At 46.9% G+C, this 24,626-nt stretch overlaps 3 non-coding genes across 3 annotated transcripts; 1 reads left to right on the plus strand and 2 right to left on the minus strand.

Annotated features, from left to right (window-relative positions):
* Window positions 1-13,230: 13,230 nt before the first annotated feature.
* trnam-cau (transfer RNA methionine (anticodon CAU)) lies at window positions 13,231-13,302 on the minus strand. The gene has a single exon. It is a non-coding gene; the product is annotated as a tRNA-Met (tRNA).
* A 1,393-nt stretch (window positions 13,303-14,695) lies between these two features.
* trnam-cau (transfer RNA methionine (anticodon CAU)) lies at window positions 14,696-14,767 on the minus strand. Its single transcript has one exon. It is a non-coding gene; the product is annotated as a tRNA-Met (tRNA).
* A 5,597-nt stretch (window positions 14,768-20,364) lies between these two features.
* trnal-uag (transfer RNA leucine (anticodon UAG)) lies at window positions 20,365-20,446 on the plus strand. Its single transcript has one exon. It is a non-coding gene; the product is annotated as a tRNA-Leu (tRNA).
* The last annotated feature ends 4,180 nt before the right edge of the window (window positions 20,447-24,626 follow it).

The raw sequence follows: 24,626 nt of genomic DNA on the forward strand, positions 1-24,626 counted from the left end.
GTGGAGCGTTTGAAGCAGGATGGAACTTTGCACATTTCCAGTGATCTGTTGAAGATCTGAGTGAAGACTGGCGCGAGCTGGTCCGCGCAGACTTTGAGGCAGGATGGAGACACGTGGTCCGGGCCTGCCGCTTTGTTAATCTTTTGTTGTTTGAAGATGCGTCTCACATCCTGTTCATGGATGGTTAACGCAGAGGTCAGAGGTGTGATTGTGGTCGCGGGTGCGGCCGGATTGGTGTGTGGTGTGAAACTGTCCTTTTCAAATCTGCAGTAGAAGGTATTCAAGTCGTTGGCTAGTGTGCTATTGTTCTCAGCTTGGGGGGATCGTCGCTTGTAATTAGTCAGCGACTGGAATGCATGCCAGACTGATTTAGAGTCGTTTGCGCTAAACTGTTTTTCCAACTTTGCTGTATAGATCCTCTTTGCAATGTTAATTTCTTTGGTCAGCTGGTTTCTAGCTCGATTATACAGGGCCCTGTCCCCGCTCTGATATGCGTTCTCCTTAGCTTGGCGAAGCTGCTTAAGTTTAGCAGTGAACCACGGCTTATTCTTGTTGAATGTGCGAAATGATTTTGTTGGAACACAGACCTCTTCACAGAAACTGATATAGGATGTAACAGTGTCCGTATATTCATCCAGGCTGCCAGCTGAATTTTCAAAGACACTCCAGTCTGTGCAGTCTAAGCAGCTTTGAAGTTCCATCTTGGCTTCATTTGTCCACTTTTTGACTGTTTTCACTGTAGGCTTCGCACATTTAAGTTCTTGCCTGTACGTCGGTATTAAGTGAATTAAGCACTGATCAGACGAGCCCAAGGCTGCACGAGGTATAGCACGGTATGCGTTTTTTTACCGTGGTGTAGCAGTGGTCTAAAGTATTATTTTCCCTGGTAGGACAGTCGATGTGCTGCTTGTATTTAGGGAGTTCGTGGTTGAGTTTAGCTTTGTTAAAGTCCCCGAGAATAATGAGGGGTGAGTCGGGGTGTTTTTTTTCAATTTCGTTGACTTGATCGGCGAGCGTTAGCAATGCGGAGTTCGTGTTAGCTTGAGGCGGAATATAGACGCCAGCGAGAATGAATGATGCGAACTCACGTGGCGAGTAGAATGGTTTACAATTTAAGAATAGCGACTCCAAATGCGGGCTGCAGTGTGTGCTGATCACCGTGACGTCCGTACACCATTTTTCGTTGATATAGAGGCATATCCCACCGCCCTTTGTTTTCCCCGATGATTCCATGTCGCGGTCCGCTCGATGAATGTGGAAACCGGGAAGCATAATGCCGGCATCGGGTACAGCGTCGCAAAGCCAGGTCTCCGTGAAGCACATGGCCGCGGAACGTCCGAAGTCTTTACGTGTCTTTAACAGAAGATGAAGCTCGTCCATTTTGTTGGGTAGGGAGCGTACGTTCGCGAGGTGGATCGACGGGAACGCCAATCTGTGTCCTCTCTTGCGGAGTTTCAGCTGAATGCCGGCTCGCTTCCCTCTGTGGCGCCGCTTCCGTCTCCATGCGCCGAAAACCGCGGACGCCGCTCCGGTGAGTAACTCTGGGAAAAAACTGAGCGGATATTTGAAAGTTGGTGACAGAAAGTCTGGAGTAGACTCCTTGATGGTTAGCAGGTCTCCCCTTGTGTAAGTGAGTCGTGTAAGGTCTCCAAAGACGGACGAAAAACACAAAAACAAAGACAATACTAGAGAGCGCGTTACCGAGGCGACCACACTGGTAGGCGCCATCTTGTCAATCTGTTTTATCTGTTTTGTAATCTGAGAACTCATCTAATCTGAATTAGATGAGTTCTCGATAGCCAGAGGTCTTTTGTCGAACCTAAACACACACAAATGATACAGGTAGTGAATTTTTACAGAAAATTTCATGTTCTCTACCAGGGGGAATCTACAAGGAAACAAGGCAGGAAAATGCAAACGAAGGACAAACATTGGTAGGAAGAGGCTGAGCTTGTGATGTGAGGGTGGAATGAGTGTGTATTGACAATGCATATAGCTGGGGGTTCCTGTTCTTGTTAATCTAAACACAAATATGCACTAATCTGTACTTTCAGTCGACCACAAGATGGATTTACTTCGCATGGAACAGAATTTAGGCAGGCTGGTCGATTTCCCGGATGTTTGGCCGGTCTGGTCTGCATGTGGAACAGGTGGATTTGGCGGAAAAGGAAGGGATGTACACAGACAGGCATGCGCAGGCGCACACAAAGGCGCCTTCCTTGCAAGCTAGTGCAAGGAAGCTATAGCTATTGCAATGGTGGGAAGTTACCAAGTACAGTAAACCCCCGCTATATCGCAGTTCACTTACCGCGGTCCGGCTCTATCGCTGACTTTTTATTGCCAGAATTAAGGTAATGTTGCCATACCAAGTGTAAATAAAAGTCCAAATGGGAGAGTATCAAGGAACATTCCCACACCGGGTGTCGAACCCGGGCGAAAACCATGAATCCTGACCACTACACCATATGGGACACATGATGTTGGGTTTTCATTCCAATTGATACGCTCAGGCCAAAACAAAAGCTGCCACATCGGGAGTAGGAGACCGATGAAAACCAGAAATCCTGACTGCCAGACCATATTGGACACATTGGTCTGCCAGTTTTTCGAAGCACAAAATATTTGAAATTTTCTGCATGATCAAAGCCCAAATAGTGGAATACAGGGAACATTCCCAAACCAGGAGTCAAACTCAGGCCTCCTGGGTGAAAACCAAGAATCCTGACCACAAGACCATATAGTGGTGTCACTTCAACTTTCTTAAAAAAAAAAAGATCTTCACTTACTTTCAAGCCAAATTTTTCGAAAAACGACCAGGCCAAAACAAAAATAATTCTGGTTACATTCCCATACAGGGAGTAGGAGACCAGTGAAAACCACTAATCCTGACTGCCAGATCATATTGGACACGTGTTGGTGTCTCTAACACTGATTCCTTCCAAAATTATTAATTATTTTTTTCAAGTGCAAAATATTGGAAATTTTTGCATGAAGTTCAAAGCCCTTCTTCTTCTTCTTTTCCTTTGTGCTTGTCCCTTTAGGGGTCGCCACAGCGCGTCATCCTTTTCCATGTAAGCCTATCTCCTGCATCCACCTCTCGAACACCAACTGCCGTGTCTTCCCTCACGACATCCTTCTACCAATATACTCACTATTTATCCTCTGGATGTGTCCAAACCATCGAAGTCTGCTCTCTCTAACTTTGTCTCCAAAACATCGAACCTTGGCTGTCCCTCTGATGAGCTCATTTCTAATTTTATCCAACCTGGTCACTCCTAGAGTGAACCTCAACCTCTTCATTTCCGCCACCTCCAGCTCTGCTTCTGTTGTCTCTTCAGTGCCACTGTCTCTAATCCGCACATCATGGCTGGTCTCACCACTGTTTTATAAACTTTGCCCTTCATACTAGCAGAGACTCTTCTGTCACATAACACACCTGACACCTTCCTCCACCCGTTCCAACCTGCTTGGACCCGTTTCTTCACTTCCTGACCACACTCACCATTGCTCTCGACAGTTGACCCAAAGTATTTAAAGTCCTCCACCCTTGCTATCTCTTCTCCCTGTAGCCTCACTCTTCCCCCACCACCCCTCTCATTCATGCACATATATTCTGTCTTACTTCGGCTTATCTTCATTCCTCTTCTTTCCAGTGCATGCCTCCATTTCTAACTGTTCCTCCACCTGCTTCCTGCTTTCACTGCAGCTCACAATGTCATCTGCAAACATCATGGTCCACGGGGATTCTAGTCTAACGTCATCTGTCAGCCTATCCATCACCACTGAAAACAGGAAGGGGCTCAGATCCCTGATGCAGTCCCACCTCCACCTTAAATTCGTCTGTCACACCTACAGCACACCTCACCACTGTTCTGCTGCCCTTGTACATGTCCTGTATTATTCTAACATACTTCTCTGCCACTCCAGACTTCCGGATACAGTACCACAGTTCCTCTCTGGGTACTCTGTCATAGGCTTTCTCTAGATCTACAGATACAATTTAGCTCCTTATGACCTTCTCTGTACTTCATCAACATCCTCAAGACAAATATTGCATCTGTGGTACTCTTTCTCGGCATGAAACCATACTGTTGCTCGCAAATACGCACTTCTGTCCTGAGTCTAGCCTCCACTACTCTTTCCCATAACTTCATTGTGTGGCTCATCAACTTTATTCCTCTATCGTTCCCACAGCTCTGCACATCATGATCCCTTGTTCTTAAAAAATGGGCACCAGCACACTTTTCCTCCATTCCTAAGCATCTTCTCATGGGCTAGAATTCTATTGAACAAGCCGGTCAAAAACTCCACAGCCACCTCTCCTAGATGCTTCCATACCTCCACAGGAATGTCATCAGGACCAACTGCCTTTCAATTTTTCATCCTCTTTAATGCCTTTCTAACTTCCCCCTTACTAATCATTGCCACTTCCTGGTCCACCACACTTGCCTCTTCTACTCTCCCTTCTCTCTCATTTTCCTCATTCATCAACTCCTCAAAGTATTCTTTCCATCTCGCTAGCACACTGCTGGCACCAGTCAACATATTTCCATCTCTATCCTTAATCACCCTAACTTCCTGCACATCCTTCCCATCTCTATCCCTCTGTCTGGCCAACCTGTGTAGATCCTGTTCTCCTTCTTTAGTGTCCAACCTGCCATACATGTCATCATATGCCTCTTGTTTGGCCTTTGCCACCTCTCCCTTTGCCCTGTGTCACATCTCAATGTATTCCTTTCCTTGACCTTGTAGGTCACCCTATGTTCCTGCCTCTTCTGGAAAAAAGTGTTCACTAGAGGCATGTCCATCCTTTTTGCAAAGTCTACCGCCATCTGTCCCTCCAAGTTCCTTTCCTGGATGCCGTACTTACCCATCACTTCTTCATCACCCCCATTTCCTTCACTAACATGTCCATTACAATCTGCACCAATCATGACTCTCTCTCTGTCTGGGATGCTCAGAACTACTTCGTCTAGCTCCTTCCAGAATTTCTCTTTCACCTCTAGGACACATCCTACCTGTGGGGCATAGCCACTAATCACATTATACATAACACCCTCAATTTCAAGTTTCAGCCTCATCACTCGGTCTGATTCTCTTTTCACCTCCACGACATTCTTAACCAACTCTTGTTTTAAAATAACCCCAACTCCATATCTCTTCCCATCTACACCATGGTAAAATAATTTAAACCCTGCCCCTAAACTTCGAGCCTTACTGCCTTTCCACCTGGTCTCCTGGACACACAATATATCAATATATTCGTTTGGCAAAGTTTTAAGCCGGATGCCATTCCTGACGCAACCCTCTGCATTTATCCGCGCTTAGGACTGGCCTACAGTTTTCACTGGTTTGTGCCCCCGATAGGGCTGCATTTGAAGATCAATGGGCCTTGGATCAATGGAAGGTGGCCTTCCAGAACACTGTCCGACATGCGAGGCGAGTGCTGTAGACCAGCTGTTCCACGCGGCCTGTCGCCATCTCGAGGCCCGGGCCACACAGGAGAGCACTTCCGGTGGCGTGGAGGTGTCAGTGCTGGAGCAGAAGCTGAATAACAAGCTACGGGAGCCCATGCAGTGCTGGGATGAGGAAAAAGTGGAACTCAATTCCAGGTAAAGCAATGGGGGCTGTTTATTGTCAACAAAGAAAAAGGTCCTTTAGCACCCCCGCCTATGACAACATTGGCCTCAACATTAGTTGCACTGATCGACAATATACCACCATACAACCAACCCAACAAGATAATGTGAGTATTTTTTTTTTCCATATCTGATTCAAGACCATGGAGCTGATGGATGCAGTGAAGCAACTCCCCAGCCAAAACAGCAAGAAGGACGCTATCCTGGACAGAATGGTGAGACTTTGGTGGATGAGTAAAATTAGTTGAAGTCTGGTCTCAAAGCATTGTTTCCTGCTCAGGAAACGAGCAGAAGCAAAGACAAAGGAGAGATGAAAGCCCTCCAGGCTGAAAACCAAGTAGTCAGCGAAGTTCATCACGTCAGAACATAGTGTTCATTGTGTAAAAATATCCACAGTCTAACAATGTCCACAATAAATCTCCAGCTGGTGTCTAGTGAAGGCGATAGTGGTGCGTCTGAAGGTCTTTGTGGTTGTTCTCCACGGCTGTGCAGGGTGCCCTCACCAAAGCACCAGCAACAAACTCAGGTCTGACCCTCTTTTTCTCATACTATCACAAATTGTTCCACTTTGTGGTCAAAATGACACTCAGTCTTCCAGGACTTTTGTGCCCACCTGGAGGCGTCCCTGGAGCAAGCATTGCATACTCGGCTGCAGCAGAGCGACTGGGCCAGAACGGAACTGGAGGCGAGGATCTGGGAAGTGACGAAAGAAAGTCAAGAGGCCAAAAAGGCTTTGGAGGAAACTGTCCAGGAAAAAGACAGATACCGCTCCTTACTAGACATCATCTGCAGTTGCCCAGTTAACCTTCACTACAAAGACAAGTAGTCACCAGTTAACAGTACTACATGTTTGTGAGTCATGATCACTTGTCATACTGGCCATTGTGTGACAGTTTGAAATGCAAAGGATGCCTGGCCATTGACATTTCGAAAGAGAGCTTGTCAGGGGATTTCAACCCCGGGACCTCTTGCAGTCCTGCTCTTCGTGAGAAGTACAGCCCAAGACCAACAACCCACACAGAAGAGCAGATGACTTAATAACTTGTCACATGGGCAACCATATGAGAAGGAAGCCAATAACCACAGATCTTAAAATACACTGTTGAGCTTCTCGAAGCAAGAATCATACCCATCAACCAAAACATGAATCCTAAATGACGCCTTTACTTATTACACAGGCCACCTTGAGAGGACACACTTTTAATATTGAAGCATACTCATCCACCACAGAAGTTGCTTAGGTGGGATCAGCCGGGAATTGAACCCGGGACCTCTCACACCCGACGCGCGAATTATACCTCTAGACCAAAAAGCCACTGCATGCACAGTAGACCGCATTACTTGTCACATGGGCCACCGTGTGACGGCACTGAAAATGAGGCCTTTTCCACGAGGAACCGCTCACACCCCAAATGAGAATCATACCCCAAGAACAACAAACAACACTGAGGAGCTCATGACCTCATATCTTGTCACATGGGCCACCGTACGACAAGGTAGTTAAAAATGCACCAAATAGTTTACAAACAATGTTTTGAAGGAAGGCTCGTCCAGAACCTCTCGAACCCAAACCGAGAATCATACCCATAAACCAATGAGCCACAGAGAAATGAAACCCCCGTTTCTATTCTTGATGTCATGTCTGTTCCCAGCGAGAATGGTGTGGTGTGGAGCAGCAGAGTGTGGCAGCTCGGCTCCAAGCATAGCGAGCTGGATGCCTTGAGTATGAGGGGCCGTTAGGGACATTATTCAGGATTAGCTCTCACACTTACTATTCAAATGCTTTCACACACACACAAACTACTCGAAATCATTTTCGAGTGGGTTCACTTGTTGAATCATTCATTGTAATGTCATCCATGTTTGTATTAATTTCTGGAATCACCACATTATTATTAGTTTGCAGTTCAGGTAATGGGCCTTCTTGATCAACACCAAAGTAGTTATTAGCATCAAAGACTGTTAATGGCTGGATGGATTCCATCCATCCATCCATTTTCAACACCGCTTATCCTGGTTAGGGTCGCGGGGCGCTGGAGCCTATCCCAGCTGACTTCGGGCGAAAGGCGGACTACACCCTGAACTGGTCGCCAGTCAGTCGCAGGGCACATATAGTTTATCAGTTTATTTTTGAAAGGGGACAATGCAATTTCATAAAACACATGAAGTACACATGGTTAAAAAAGCCAGAATTAGCCAGAAGGCTAGTTTTCATCTGTAGTCCCCTGGCCATGATGTAAAAAAGCAGTAAAATACATCTACAAGACAATATAATACAGGATACATAATCAAACTATACTATTAAGAGAGAATAAAACCATAATTTTTTTGATCATAACAAAAAGACAACATAACATACTTGTCTTTTAGTGTTGGCAGCTATAGGTGTTAATAAAGACACGGACAACCATTCGCAGTCACATTCAAAACCGTCACTGAGTGGGAACTGAACCCACGCTGCCTGCACCAAAGTCAGGCGAGTGTACCACTACACCTGGATGGATTCCTGCATTGTTAATAACACCTGCATGCCATGATTGTTCCATTGATAAATTCAGTTGTTGCTCTTTCAATTCTTGGCAGATACACAGTGCAGGCAAAATAGACGTAGTTCATTCAGCGAATCCAGTACCCCATGCTCCTCCATGAAGTTAAAGATATTTATAAAGTGTCTGGATACAACTCTATTGAGCTCTGCCCAAAGTCTCTCAATCCTTTGGTTGTGCACTGATACACATGTAATAACACTGTTCAAACCTCTTCTCTCTAACATAAAACGGGCAACGTTAATATTTTCCATACCATGATCACATCTGACCCTATCTATCTTTCTATCTATCTATCTATCTATCTATCTATCTATCTATCTATCTATCTTAAAATAAATCTCCCAAAAGTATGTATGCGAGCATTTGAGATGGAAATGTGAAAGGATGTGAGTATATTTTATGAATGGATTTGAGGATGGTATGTGAATAGATCTGACATGTTCATGTAAGTGTGTTTGAGGTGTATGTGTGCAAACATTTGAGGCGTGTATGTGAGCGTGTATTTATATGAGTTGAAAAGTAAGTGGTTTCAAAATAAAATATTTGACCATTGACCAACAGCAATAAAGTGCAATAGTAAGCCTAACTTAAGCAGTAGTGTTACATAGCATTATACTGTAGTACATACATCCATCCATCCATTTTCTGAGCCGCTTCTCCTCACTAGGGTCGCGGGCGTGCTGGAGCCTATCCCAGCTGTCATCGGGCAGGAGGCGGGGTACACCCTGAACTGGTTGCCAGCCAATCGCAGGGCACATAGAAACAAACACCCATTCGCACTCACAGTCATGCCTACGGGCAATTTAGAGTCTCCAATTAATGCATGTTTTTGGGATGTGGGAGGAAACCGGAGTGCCCGGAGAAAACCCACGCAGGCACGGGGAGAACATGCAAACTCCACACAGGCGGGGACGGGGATTGTACCCCGCACCTCAGAACTGTGAGGCTGACGCTCTAACCAGTCGGCCACCGTGCCGCTAGTACATACATATATATTTTTAATGTATATATGTCATATACTTGTTTATATTGTGTTTCAATAACGCTTTTCCTCATTGATTTAAAATGACTGCTTGTAATGTGTAAGTGCTTTTGGATATGACGTAATGGTCAGCCAATCAGAAGCCATGTCGTGTATGACGTAGGACTAGGCTGGCTCGTCTATCAAGAGCGAGACGCCATTATTCGGTCGCGGATTCTGGCGAATATATGTGCCTTTCGGGCTGAAGCGCTGCGGACGTGTGTTTACTCCTGAACTCAAGGCAGAGTTTCAACACCGCTGCGTTACAATCTGAAACGTATACGTTTCGTTGCAGGCAGGATGGCCGGATAGTCACGTATAAGCTCCCCTGCGCCGGTGTACCTAATGGGGTGTCCAAAGGGAAAGAAGGAATTTAATTGTCGTCATGAAACTCGTATCATAGCTATGCACTCCAGTCAGAGTCAAATATTACATGACTTTATAAAATATTGGTACCTCTCAATAAATTAGAATATATTTGAAAAGTTTTTCTTCAGTACTCATACAGTGATTAAACGCTGAAGTACTTTTCGGAGGGCAAATTCCAGCCTAATTTCAACGTTAAAAATCACAATTTCTTGAATGAATTCACTATTTCGTTTGATGTTATGTTTTAGTTTCTCAATATGGAGATTTTTTTTTATTTGCTATGAGCTGCAATCATCAAAATAATACATATTTTAAATATGAAATACTTCACTCTGAGTGCGTGCAGTGTACAGTTCATCTCTATAATTTCACTTTTTGAAATGAACTACCTAATAAAAGATTTACACTATTCACGTGTGAGCATGATTGACATGAACTCGTGAATGCCAGTGATGTGTGCGAGAATGTGATTGACATGCTCGCGTGAACGCATTTGAGTAGTGTTGATGAGAGCAAGACGCGTGTGTATGAGAGCATTTGAGTAGTGTAAATGAGAGCATTTGAGTAGTGTAAATGAGAGCATTTGAGGAGTGTAAATGAGCGCGTAAATGAGAGCATTTGAGTAGTGTAAATGAGAGCATTTGAGTAGTGTTAATGAGAGCATTTGAGTAGTGTTAATGAGAGCAAGACGTGTACGTGAGTGTTTGAGTAGTCCTTATGAGAGCCTTTCAGTAGTTTGTGTGTGTGTGTGAAAGCTGGTCTGCAGCGGCGCACTCGCCTCGCATGTCGGACAGTGTTCTGTACCTTTACCCAGAACCCAACGAGGCGAGAAGTAACTTTAACTGTCTTCTTTGTGCTAATTTTGTGGAAACTCTGTGAAAGGAAATAGCGACTATTGATGCTATTTGTTAGCCTGTCCATGGCGTTTTGCATTGTGTGCTGGCATTAAGCTAGCATAAACAAATGTTTTAAATACACAAAGTGTAATCCTCTAAGTTTAATGTTTAGTCTGACAGTAAACGTCAACTGACAGTGGCATTCATAGCTTGAAGCCTCTATTTTGGATGACTTGTTTGCTGTAAACAAATTCAATAATAAATAGTTAAAATTAATCTTGAAATATCCATCCATCCATCCATTTTCTGTGCCGCTTATTCCTCACAAGGCTCACGGGAATCTTGAAATGTACATATATTAACTTTTAAAAAATATTTTTTTTTTAATAAAAATTGTACAAAATAAAATTATATTGTAAAAAAAGCCAATAATGAATATAGTTTATTGTATATCTTTTGATCTCAAACGATTAAAATTCCTAACATCCAATTGATCTTCTTTTTGAAAAATGTATATAAAATATATATTACCACTATTATATTATTTCTTGTTTTTGAAATATATTTATATATGTATTGAAAACTAATTACATAATTTATGTTATTTTTATTTTTCAATTTTTAAATCCTCCAAATGTAATGAGTTTAAAAATTGAAATACTACTCATATTTAACTACGTATATTGCTTAATTTGTATTCGTATATTTTGAGAATTTTTCGAAGATAAATGTATGTAAACATATTGGCCTTTAAAGAGTTAGAAATTCATCAAATACAATAAAACATATATATATGTATATATATATATATATATATATATATATATATATATATATATATATATATATATAAAATTTATTAATAAATATTTATTTTAATTTTTTAAATAAAATACTCTCCAAATAAACTCCCATTACATTTAAAAATGTAAATTTTATATCATAATGCAGATTTTATTCCATTATTGTCTAGATATTTTTTAAATTCATTTTTGTGCTTTGTTTAAGAAAAAACTATGGAGTTATGTAAACATAATGGCCATTAAAGTGTTAAACTTCCTCAAATATAATCAATCTTCATCTTGAAATATACATGTATTCCTTATATTTTATTATTAGAGCCAAAGATGTTAATGATTATTTGCTAAAAACAATAAAGTTTATCAGTTTGAACATTAAATATCTTGCCTTTGTAGTGTATTAAATAATATGTCGGTTGAACATGATTTGCAAATCATTGTATTTTGTTTTTTTCAGTACGAAGTGAATTGAGGGAAGGGTCACGAGTCGTGGGCCTCAGCCAATGAGTTGAGAAGTCTAAATTATAGAATATTTCTCAAGAAGAGTAAGATGTTAAATGATTGCAGGTCCACAACATCCGATGACGAGACATACGATAACAGAGAACGAGCTCCAGATAGCAGAGGATGGTTTCGATCAATCAACCTCTGGGTTATGGGCCCAGCACGCTTCCGCTGCGCCACTCTGCTTTCGAGTCATTTTATTTGGTATGTGCAACAGGGATGTTTGGGTTGTCTCATGGATCAGTCCAAGACACATTTGGTCTTTCCCGATGACACAATGTCAGACGACTGCCATCAAACCTTGTTGTTTCTGGGGCAGACAGTGGTAACACTATTCGACATTTATTCCGATAGCACCCTATCCTGTCTTTTACCATCACTGGCTTTATCTTGTCAAATCAAACACTGTCCGAGAGGTGGAAGCAGAAAACCTGTCACCGGTCAACGCGACGGGACACACTCGTTACGATGGTGACGACAACAACAATGCGCCGCGTCAACGTCTTGTTTCTGTTTGTGCCTGTACGTGTGAGTGACTGTGGGGGGACAAAATGTGGAAAAACCTGTTCGTCACTGGTGCTCGGGAGAGAACGTTCATTGAAGGATTGCTTGAGGTATGTTCACGTACTTTTCATACGATACGGCTCGCAAGCAGGAAACAAAATGTTATGTACCCTAGCAAAGGCAAGTACATACGGTTGCGCGTAAACATGCCGGCGTTCCGTCGAATCATGCCCTAAAGCTTCGTTAAACATTGGTTTGTGCGTGTGAAGAAATGTTAACAACAGCGTGCAAGTATAACAACGGTAAGCACGGGAGGTGACGCGCCGGTCAAAATACGCAATGCTACTGGTCTCTGTCAAGTTGCGCTGTCGGAGAGTTGTTGATATGTCACACTACACGGAAGATATCAAAAAAGAATCCAATTTGCCAGACTTCATTTTGGCGTCGCAGGGCCAAATCGTTTGCCGTGGCTTGTCACACAACAACACGTTTTGTCACCGTACTTCCCGTTCGGTCGGGCTTACATTTAAGCTCCAGTCTTTCAGGAGGCGTGGGTTAAAATCCTGCCACTTCCTTTTCAATATCGTTAATATCCTACCATTTTGTCATTGGCTCCGACAAGGCGTTTGGGACAATACGTATTTTTGGCCACAAAAAAGTCGAGCTCTTTGCCGTTCTGTTTGGACTGTTTGCTTGTCGCCGTAAAATATTAGCTCCTCTGAAAGTGTTTGCCTTTATGTCATTACCTTTGGCTTTCACGCTGAACTGTCGTGCCTCCTTTATGGGTACTGACACAGTGATTTTAAATTGACAGAACAATGAATAAAGGACGAATTTTTTTTGTCAGTACGAAGTGAATTGAGGAAAGGGTCACGAGTCGTGGGCCTCAGCCAATGAGTTGAGAAGTCTTAATTGCACAATATTTCTCACGAAGAGTAAGATGTTAAATGATAGCAGTTCCACAAGATCCTATGACTAGACATACGATAACAGAGAACGAGCTCTAGATAGCAGAGGATGGTTTCGATCCATCGACCTCTGGGTTATGGGCCCAGCACGCTTCCGCTGCGCCACTCTGCTCTCTAGTCATTGTATTTGGTATGTGCAACAGGGATGTTTGGGTTGTCTCATGGATCAGTCCAAGACATTTGGTCTTTCCCGATGACACAATGTCAGACGACTGCCATCAAACCTTGTTGTTTCTGGGGCAGACAGTGGTAACACTATTCGACATTTATTCCGATAGCACCCTATCCTGTCTTTTACCATCACTGGCTTTATCTTGTCAAATCAAACACTGTCCGAGAGGTGGAAGCAGAAAACCTGTCACCGGTCAACGCGACGGGACACACTCGTTACGATGGTGACGACAACAACAATGCGCCGCGTCAATGTCTTGTTTCTGTTTGTGCCTGTACGTGTGAGTGACTGTGGGGGGACAAAATGTGGAAAAACCTGTTCGTCACTGGTGCTCGGGAGAGAACGTTCATTGAAGGATTGCTTGAGGTATGTTCACGTACTTTTCATACGATACGGCTCGCAAGCAGGCAACAAAATGTTATGTACCCTAGCAAAGGCAAGCACATACGGTTGCACGTAAACATGCCGCCGTTCCGTCGAATCATGCCCTAAAGCTTCGGTAAACATTGGTTTGTGCGTGTGAAGAAATGTTAACAACAGCGTGCAAGTATAACAACGGTAAGCACGGGAGGTGACGCGCCTGTCAAAATACGCAATCCTACTGGTCTCTGTCAAGTTGCGCTGTCGGAGAGTTGTTGATATGTCACACTACACGGAAGATATCAAAAAAGAATCCAATTTGCCAGACTTCATTTTGGCGTCGCAGGGCCAAATCATTTGCCGTGGCTTGTCACACAACAACAAGTTTTGTCACCATACTTCCCGTTCGGTCGGGCTTACATTTATCAAAAAATTCCCCGCACAATAACAGGGTTTGCAGGTAGTGTGGCTGAGCGGTCCAAGGTGCTGGATTTAAGCTCCAGTCTTTCAGGAGGCGTGGGTTAAAATCCTGCCACTTCCTTTTCAATATCGTTAATATCCTACCATTTTGTCATTGGCTCCGACGAGGCGTTTGGGACAATACGTTTTTTTGGCCACAAAAAAGTCGAGCTCTTTGCCGTTCTGTTTGGACTGTTTGCTTGTCGCGTAAAATATTAGCTCCTCTGAAAGTGTTTGCCTTAATGTCATTACCTTTGGCTTTCACGCTGAACTGTCGTGCCTCCTTTATGGGTACTGACACAGTGATTTTAAATTGACAGAACAATGAATAAAGGACGAATTTTTTTTGTCAGTACGAAGTGAATTGAGGAAAGGGTCATGAGTCGTGGGCCTCAGCCAATGAGTTGAGAAGTCTTAATTGCACAATATTTCTCACAAAGAGTAAGATTTTAAATGATAGCAGTTCCACAACATCCTATTACTAGACATACGATAACAGAGAACGAGCTCCAGATAGCAGAGGATGGCTTCGATCCATCGACCTCTGGGTTATGGGCCCAGCACGCTTCCGCTGCGCCACTCTGCTCTCTAGTCATTGTAGTTGGTATGTGCAACAGGGATGTTCGGGTTGTCTCTTGGATCAGTCCAAGACACATTTGGTCTTTCCCGATGACACAATGTCAGACGACTGCCATCAAACCTTGTTGTTTCTGGGGCAGACAGTGGTAACACTATTCAACATTTATTCCGATAGCACCCTATCCTGTCTTTTAGAAACACTGGCTTTATCTTGTCAAATCAAACACTGTCCGAGAGGTGGAAGCAGAAAACCTGTCACCGGTCAACGCGACGGGACACACTCGTTACGATGGTGACGACAACAACAATGCACCGCGTCAATGTCTTGTTTCTGTGTGTGTCTGTGCGTGTGAGTGACTGTGGGGGGACAAAATGTGGAAAAACCTGTTCGTCACTGGTGCTCGGGAGAGAACGTTCATTGAAGGATTGTTTGAGGTATGTTCACGTACTTTTCATACGATACGGCTCGCAAGCAGGCAACGAAATGTTATGTACCCTAGCAAAGGCAAGCACATACGGTTGCACGTAAACATGCCGCCGTTCCGTCGAATCATGCCCTAAAGCTTCGGTAAACATTGGTTTGTGCGTGAGAAGAAATGTTAACAACAGCGCGCAAGTATGTTGACTACGGTAAGCACGGGAGGTGATGCGCCGGTCAAAATACGCAATCCTACTGGACTCTGTCAAGTTGCGCTGTCGGAGAGTTGTCGTTGATATGTCACACTACACGGAAGATATCAAAAAAGAATCCAATTTGCCAGACTTCATTTTGGCGTCGCAGGGCCAAATCGTTTGCCGTGGCTTGTCACACAACAACACGTTTTGTCACCGTACTTCCCGTTCGGTCGGGCTTACATTTATCAAAAAATTCCCCGTACAATAACATGGTTTGCAGGTAGTGTGGCTGAGCGGTCCAAGGTGCTGGATTTAAGCTCCAGTCTTTCAGGAGGCGTGGGTTATAATCCTGCCACTTCCTTTTCAATATCGTTAATATCCTACCATTTTGTCATTGGCTCCGACAAGGCGTTTGGGACAATACGTATTTTTGGCCACAAAAAAGTCGAGCTCTTTGCCGTTCTGTTTGGACTGTTTGCTTGTCGCCGTAAAATATTAGCTCCTCTGAAAGTGTTTGCCTTAACCTTTGGCTTTCACGCTGAACTGTCGTGCCTCCTTTATGGGTACTGACACAGTTATTTTAAATTGACAGAACAATGAATAAAGGACGATTTTTTTTTGTCAGTAAGCAAGCAGGCAACAAAACGTTATGTACCCTAACAAAGGCAAGCACATACGGTTGCGCGTAAACATGCCGGCGTTCCGTCGAATCATGCCCTAAACCTTCGGTAAACATTGATTTGTGCGTGAGAAGAAATGTTAACAGCGCGCAAGTATGTTGACAACGGTAAGCACGGGAGGTGACGCGCCGGTCAAAATACGCAATCCTACTGGTCTCTGTCAAGTTGCGCTGTCGGAGAGTTGTTGTTGATATGTCACACTGCACGGAAGATATCCCAAAAAAATCCAATTTGCCAGACTTCATTGGCGTCATAGGGGCAAATCGTTTGTCGTGGCTTATGTCACTTCAAGAAGTTTTGTCGTTCCCGACATATGTCGGGACCCAATCTGGGAAATCGGCTGTGATAGGTAATCGGTGCGTGAATGTGTGTGCATGTGCATGTTTGTGGGGTGTCAGAGTTCAGGTGGGCAAAGAACAGAAGAGGTAGAGGGGGCAGAGCGGGCAGAGAGTTCAGATTCCTGAGAGGCCTTATGAATAAAACTGAGTCGGCTAGTCCTGGGCAGGAGAGAGTTCAGATTCCTGAGAGGCCTTATGAATAAAACTGAGTCGGCAAGTCCTGGGCCGGAGACTCCGCAGTCTCCTGCCTGATGGCAGCAGACAGAAGAGGCTGTGTGATGGATTGGTGGCATCCCCCGCTATGCGGAGGACTTTGCAGGTGAGGAAGGGGTCCAAGTAGTGGGAGGGGGGGTTTTGGACAAGATGTGGTGCATGATTAGCCGCTCGAAGCACTTCATCAGGATGGGAGTGAGCGCCACCGGACGGTAGTCATTGAGGCAGGAGGGAGATGACTTCTTCGGGACTGGGATGATGGTGGTGGCTTTGAAGCACGTGGGGAAAACAGCCTGATTCAAGGAGGTGTTAAAAATGTCTGTGAAGACATCTGTGAGTTCAGCTGCACAGTCCCTCAGAACATGACTATGTATGTTATCTGGGCCCGGGGCTTTTCGTGTGTTGATCCTGTCGAAAGATCTTTTCACGCTGTCCCAGGTCAGTGTCAGCATTCGGTCACCTGGAGGGGGTGGAGTCTTGTGTGCAGGAGTGCTGTTGTGTGCCTCAGAGTGAGCAAAGAAGTCATTTAGCTCATTTGGCAGGGTGGTGGAGCTGTCACAGGTCTGTGGTGTGTGTTTATAGTCCGTAATGGTCTGAATACCACGCCACAGACTCCTGGTGCCACTGCTGTCACTGAAGCGGTGGGCGATCTTCCTGGAGTACTCCCTCTTGGCCTCCTTGATGCCACGGGACAAATTGGCCCTGGCTGTCCTCAGGCCCTCCTCATTCCCAGATCTAAAAGCCGTGTTGCGGACCTTCAGTAGTCTGTACACCTCCCCCAACAGCCATGGCTTCTGATTAGCACGGACAGTGATGGACTTAGTGGTGGTGACATCATCCATGCACTTGCTGATGTGGGCAGTAAAAGTCTCTGTTTACCCCGAACTGCAAAGATTTTCTGCTTAATTTGTCTCTTTGTTTGACAAATGTTTGTTTGTCTGTTTGTAGTGTAGACATATAAAGATATGTGCAAAAGTTAAAAAGCCCAGACTCCTTCAGAGAGGATTGTATAGGAAAACAAACTATTATGAAAATGAAGTGTAGTAATGGGGTGAGTAATAATTTGAGAACCACTGCTCTATGCTGTTCATTTATACTTAATTGTTGTCCATGTGACCCTCAAGGTACACTAATTGATGCATTTAAAATTGGGGGGGGGAAATCATCTCCACCCCAACCCCCCCACCCCTCAAAAAGCAACGTTTGTCATTCCCCCACCTTTCACACCAAATTTACATCACTGTCTCCAGATCAATCACTTTTTCAAACCACTATATCAAAATTGTTCAACTGTACAAGTGTCCAAGTTTTCAATTGTGTAACAATGTCTTTATGTCTGTTACAGAGGACTTGCTTCGACTGCTGTTTAAAAGTCCGATCACGATGTTTTGAGCAAATGCCGCACTGAACCAAGTGACTTCAAATGATAAAGGATCAAGGATCAATCCACTGTGATTATATCGTGATTTTGACAGCGCAATAAACACACATTCATTGACACATTTCTGAATTGTACCTGTGTTGAAAATGCATGTGAAAATGACGACTCCATGTGGACCATAATAATCCTGCAATGCACTTCATATACACACACTGGCAACAGTATTCATTCGTTACGTTATTTGAAAGCATATTTATCTAACTTAACAATCATGTGACAACATGTACACAAAAAATTAAAAATAAATCACTGGTTATTTGAACTGGCGACCGACGGCCACAGCTCGAATCACGAAGTAGTTGGTCCGTGACACTGATGCAAACTAAGTACAGTAGCGGTGCTTGCGACTGGGAATGCCAGGACAGAACATTTTCTGACAAAAAGTGTGACCAAAAAATTAAATAAAAGGAGTGTGACCTGAGTTGGGTGTGAGTATTTTTAAACATCCATCCATCCATCCATTTTCTGAGCCGCTTCTCCTCACTAGGGTCGCGGGCGTGCTGGAGCTTATCCCAGCTGTCATCGGGCAGGAGGCGGGGTACACCCTGAACTGGTTGCCAGCCAATCGCAGGGCACATAGGAACAAACAACCATTCGCACTCACAGTCATGCCCACGGGCAATTTAGAGTCTCCAATTCATGCATGTTTTTGGGATGTGGGAGGAAACCGGAGTACCCGGAGAAAACCCACGCAGGCACGGGGAGAACATGCAAACTCCACACAGGCGGGGCCGGGGATTGAACCCGGGTCCTCAGAACTGTGAGGCTGACGCTCTAACCAGTCGGCCACCGTGCCGCCTATATTTAAACAGAAAAGACAAAAGTGTCTTCATTTTTACATATTTTGTTATTTAATTTCCAGTATTCGTATCATATTGTCTTTGACCAACAACGATCGAATCAATTCGATCTCTTACTCTATGTACTAATTCCAAAATAGTCCAATAGTCTAGTCAGCTGAGATACCCGCGACCCTCGACAAGATAAGCGGGTCAGAAAATGGATGGATGGACATTTATACTATATATGTATATATTATAACCATTTATCTAAGTGTTCTGAATAAAGACATATTTTTTTTTAAATTCTCTTATAATCATCCCAAAAATTGTGTATCGAAACCGTCATATGTACCGAATCGTTAACTTGGTGTATGGATACAGACCTAGTGTGTGTGTGTGTGTGTGTATATATCCATCCCATCCATCCATCGCTCCATTTTCTGAGTTGCTTCTCCTCACTAGGGTCGCGGACGTGCTGGAGCCTATCCCAGCTATCTTCGGGCAGGAGGCGGGGCACACCTTGAACTGGTTGCCAGCCAATTGCAGGGCACATACAAACAAACAACCATTCCCACTCACATTCACACCTACGGGCAATTTAGTTGTCAATTAACCTACCATGCATGTTTTTGGGATGTGGGAGGAAACCGGAGTGCCCGGAGAAAACCCACGCAGGCACGGGGAGAACATGCAAACTCCACACAGTCGGGGCCCGGGATTGAACCCCGGTCCTCAGAATTGTGAGGCTGACGCTCTAACCAGTCATACACCGTCCCGCCTTTGGGGGGACGAAATGTGGACAGACCTGTTCGTCACTGGTGCTCGGGAGAGAATGTTCATTGAAGGATTGCTTGAGGTATGTTCACATACTTTTCATACGATACGGCTCGCAACCAGGCAACAAAATGTTATGTAGCCTAGCAAGCGCAAGCACATACGGTTGTACGTAAACATGCCGGCGTTCCGTCGACTCATGCCCTAAAGCTTCGGTAAACATTGGTTTGTGCGTGAGAAGAAATGTTAACAACGGCGCGCAAGTATGTTGCCAACGGCAAGCACGGGAGGCGATGTGCTGGTCACAATACGCAATCCTACTGGTCTCCGTCAAGTTACGCTGGCGGAGAGTTGTCGTTGATATGGCACACTGCACGGAAGATATCCAAAAAAGTAGCATTTTCCAGTTCATTTTGGCGTCATAGGGCCAAATCGTTGGTCGTGGCTTATGTCACACTACAAGAGGTTTTGTCGTTCCCGACATTATATGTCGGGCCCTATCTGGGAAATCGGTTGTGATAGCTAATCGGGCAAATATCTGGGCTAAAATCCTTTCGTTTGATCTTGGCATGAGAAGATTATTCTCTCATCCAGTGACTTGAAATTGTTGGCTGAAATGATTTCAGAGCTCTCCTTTCCACATTTTTCATGTCAAGGTTGGCTATGATATGGAATGCCGGGGATCCCATAACACACCATAATTCCCGTTCGGTCAGGCTTACATTTGCCAAAATATTCCACTTACAAAGATGGGGTTTTCAGGTAGTGTGGCCGAGCGGTCCAAGGCGCTGGATTTAGGCTCCAGTCTCTCAGGAGGCGTGGGTTCAAATCCCACCACTGCCATGTCCTTGTCAATACAGTTAATGTCTTACTATTCTGTCATTGGCTCCGACAAGGCGTTTGGGACAATAGATATTTTAAGCCACAAGAAAGCCAAGCTCTTTGCTGTTTTGTTTGTACTGTTGTACTTGTCCCCTCCTTGAGCCGTCACCTTATCGTGGTGGAGGGATTTGTGTGTCCCAATGATCCTAGGAGCTAAGTTGTCTGGGGCTTCACGCCCCTGGCAGGATCACCCATGGCAAACAGGTCCTCGGTGAGGGACCAGACAAAGCACGGCACCAAAGACCCCTATGATGAGAAAAATTATTGGATTACGTTTTCCCTTGCCCGGACGCGGGTCACCGGGGCCCCCCTCTGGAGCCAGGCCTGGAGGTGGGGCTCGAAGGCGAGCGGCTGGTGGCCGGGCCTGCACCCATGGGGCCCGGCCGGGCACAGCCCGAAAGGGTAACGTGGGTCCCCCTTCCCATGGGCTCACCACCTGTGGGAAGGGCCATAGGGGTCGGGTGCAATGCGAGCTGGGCGGTAGCCGAAGGCGGGGACCTTGGCGATCCGATCCCCGGCTACAGAAGCTGACTCGAGGGACGTGGAATGTTACCTCTCTGGCAGGGAAGGAGCCCGAGCTGGTGTGTGAGGTCGAGAAGTTCCGACTAGATATAGTCGGACTTGCCTCCACGCACAACTTGGGCTCTGGTACCAGTCCTCTCGAGAGGGGTTGGACTCTCTTCCACTCTGGAGTTGCCCACGGTGGGAGGCGCCGAGCAGGTGTGGGTATACTTATTGCTTCCCGGCTCGGCGCCTATACCTTGGGGTTCACCCTGGTGGACGAGAGGGTAGCCTCCCTCCGCCTTCGGGTGGGGGGACGGTCCTGACTGTTGTTTGTGCCTATGCACCAAACACCAGTTCAGAGTACCCACCCTTTTTGGAGTCCTTGGAGGGGGTGCTGGAGAGCGCTCCCGCTGGGGACTCCATCGTTCTGCTGGGGGACTTGAATGCTCACGTGGGCAATGACAGTGAGACCTGGAAGGACGTGATTGGGAGGAACGGCCCCCCCGATCAGAACCCGAGCGGTGTTCTTTTATTGGACTTCTGTGCTCGTCACGGATTGTCCATAACGAACACCATGTTCAAGCATAAGGGTGTCCACACGTGCACTTGGCACCAGGACACCCTAGGTCGCAGTTCGATGATCGACTTTGTGGTCGTGTCATCGGACTTGCGGCCGCATGTCTTGGACACTCGGGTAAAGAGAGGGGCAGAGCTGTCAACTGATCACCACCTGGTGGTGAGTTGGCTCCGATGGTGGGGGAAGATGCCGGTCCGACGTGGCAGGCCCAAACGTATTGTGAGGGTCTGCTGGGAACGTCTGGCGGAATCCCCTGTCAGAATGAGTTTCAACTCCCACCTCCGACAGAACTTTGCTCATGTTCCGGGGGAGGCGGGGGACATCGAGTCCGAGTGGACCATGTTCCGCGCCTCCATTGCTGAGGCGGCCGACCGCAGTTGTAGCCGTAAGGTGATCGGTGCCTGTCGTGGCGGCAATCCCCGAACCCGTTGGTGGACACCAATGGTGAGGGATGCCGTCAAGCTGAAGAAGGAGTCCTATCGGGCGTTTTTGGCCTGTGGGACTCCTGAGGCAGCTGATGGGTACCGGCTGGCCAAGCGGAATGCAGCTTTGGAGGTCGCTGAAGCAAAAACTCGGGCATGGGAGGAGTTCGGTGAGGCCATGGAGAAAGACTTCCGGACGACGTCGAGGAAATTCTGGTCCACCACCGACGTCTCAGGAGGGGAAAGCAGTGCACCATCAACACTGTGTACAGTGGGGATGGGGCGCTGCTGACCTCGACTCGGGACGTTGTGAGCCGGAGGGGAGAATACTTCGAAGATCTCCTCAATTCCACCGACACGCCTTCCAATGAGGGAGCAGAGTCTGGGTTCTCTGAGGCGGGCTCTCCTATCTCTGGGGTTGAGGTCACCGAGGTGGTTAAAAAGCTCCTCGGTGGCAGGGGTATTCTGACACCAGCAAACAATGAAGTTAGAATTCTTCAATATGCAGATGACACAAATTTGTTAGTCAGGGATGTAGAGAGTCTAAAAATGGCTCTCCATGAACTGAATGTTTACTGCCAGGCCTCTGGCGCAAAGATAAATACTAATAAGACGACGATGGCTGTGTTTGGTGCGTCGCAGGCTACTCCGAGCACCTACAAAGTTCTGGGAGTCTTGTTGGGTAAGCTTGCGGCGGTATGTAATAGGAAAACATGGGAGAACATTTTGAATAAAATAGAAAGTCAACTTAACGTATGGAGGTTGAGAAATCTAACCCTGAAAGGTCAAGTCCTCGTGATAATGTCATGAACATGGTTAGGGCGACGGCGAGGAACGCAAGGCAAGAACATGGTGGACCCAATTGCAGGGAAGCAGGGAGGCAAGGCAGGAGTGCGGGAATCTCAAAATAATAATATTTAATCACAATGATAAAACAACAGGCGACTATGACAAAAACAACAGGCGACTATGACAAAAACAACTGGCGACTATGACATGGCAAGACATGTGACAACGACAATGAACCGACAAGGACTGAAAGAACTCAGGGAACTAAATACAAACAAATTGACGAGACAACGAGGAACACCTGGACAAGACACGAGTGGCTGGAGAGAGCTGATTGGTCGACACAAAATAGACGAGAACAGGTGGACACAACAACCTAATGAGCACACGACAAACATGGAACACAGGAAAACATGGAACAAAACTAAACACAACCCAAACCAAAACACAGACCGTGACAGTACCCCCCCTCTAAAGGAACGGATCCCAGACGTTCCCCAAACAACAACCAAAAAATCATCAACCCAGGGTGGGCGGAAGGGGGCCTGGAGGAGGGTACAGAGTCCACCCCTCAGGTCAGTCTGGTGGCCATCCAGGCCACCCGAGGTGAGGTGCTTGGCTGAGCGGGTCAGGAGGTCGTCCAGGACGCCAAGCACCAGGGTCTTTACAGGGCCATTCAGGCGGACGGCCACGGTGCCGAACCCAATGGTAATGCAGGGGCCAGGCAATAGGGTTGGGTGGCGGCCGCAGGACGAGCGCCGCCGGAGCGTGGTCGGGTGGCGGCTGCTGGACGAGCGCCGTTGGAGCAGGGTCAGGTGGCGGCCGCTGGACGAGCGCCGTTGGAGCAGGGTCAGGTGGCGGCCGCTGGACGAGCGCCGCCGGAGTAGGGTCAGGTGGCGGCCGCTGGACGAGCGCCGCCGGAGCAAGGACGGGTGGCGGCCGCTGGACGAGCGCCGCCGGAGCAAGGACGGGTGGCGGCCGCTGGACGAGCGCCGCCGGAGCAAGGACGGGTGGCGGCCGCTGGACGAGCACCGCCGGAGCAAGGATGAGTGGCGGCCGCTGGACGAGCGCCGTTGGAGCAGGGTCAGGTGGCGGCCGCTGGACGAGCGCCGCCGGAGTAGTCTCAGGTGGCGGCCGCTGGACGAGCGCCGCCGGAGCAAGGACGGGTGGCGGCCGCTGGACGAGCGCCGCCGGAGTAGGGTCAGGTGGCGGCCGCTGGACGAGCGCCGCTGGAGCAGGGTCAGGTGGCGGCCGCTGGACGAGCGCCGCCGGAGCAAGGACGGGTGGCGGCCGCTGGACGAGCGCCGCCATAGCAGGGTCAGGTGGCGGCCGCTGGACGAGCGGCGCCAGAACATGGTCGGATGGCGGCCGCTGGACGAGCGCCGCCGGAGCAAGGACAGGTGGCGGCCGCTGGACGAGCGCCGCCGGAGCAAGGACGGGTGGCGGCCGCTGGACGAGCGCCGTTGGAGCAGGGTCAGGTGGCGGCCGCTGGACGAGCGCCGCCGGAGTAGGGTCAGGTGGCGGCCGCTGGACGAGCGCCGCCGGAGTAGGGTCAGGTGGCGGCCGCTGGACGAGCGCCGCCGGTGCGGGAGCCTGGCGCAGCTGCCGAGGAGCCGGAACGGGAGCCTGGCGCAGCTGCCGATTAGCCGGAACGGGAGCTGCAGTCGCTTCCTCAGCCTGCCGCCATTGAAGTATGGGAGTAGAGGGTACGGGAGTGGAAGAGTGCACAAGGTCTCGGGAAGGTGAACTAGGAAAAATGGCTGGTACTGAACATGGCTTGGGGGCAGGTTTGACTAGACGTGACTTAATTGGAGCCGTGGAACAACGTGTGGGAACAGGTGAAAAATCA

This window comes from Phyllopteryx taeniolatus, unplaced genomic scaffold (genome assembly GCF_024500385.1).
Source record: "Phyllopteryx taeniolatus isolate TA_2022b unplaced genomic scaffold, UOR_Ptae_1.2 contig_46, whole genome shotgun sequence".
Classification (NCBI taxonomy): domain Eukaryota; kingdom Metazoa; phylum Chordata; class Actinopteri; order Syngnathiformes; family Syngnathidae; genus Phyllopteryx; species Phyllopteryx taeniolatus.